Here is a 295-nt window from a genome sequence, read left to right as displayed (position 1 = left end):
CAGGGCCCCCGTTGATCCTCTGGACCAGCAGCTTCTCGTAGAGCAGCGGGTGGTACGCGCCCAGCGTGCAGGCGGCATCACGGTAACGCTCGTAGTAATGACAGAGGTCACTGCGGCGCTCGGACGGGATGAACTCGTACACGCTGACCTCGCTGCACAGTGACATCATCAACACGACTCCTAAAACACAGAGTCAGAAGACGATGAAAAGACAAACAAATGAGAAATTAATATAAAACAGAAAAATAAATCAAGACGCCATGAATAAAAAAATAGACTTACAAATAAATAATAA

Source organism: Plectropomus leopardus, unplaced genomic scaffold, assembly GCF_008729295.1.
Source record: "Plectropomus leopardus isolate mb unplaced genomic scaffold, YSFRI_Pleo_2.0 unplaced_scaffold1921, whole genome shotgun sequence".
In the NCBI taxonomy this organism is placed as follows: Eukaryota; Metazoa; Chordata; class Actinopteri; order Perciformes; family Serranidae; genus Plectropomus; species Plectropomus leopardus.
This window is presented reverse-complemented; position numbering follows the sequence as displayed.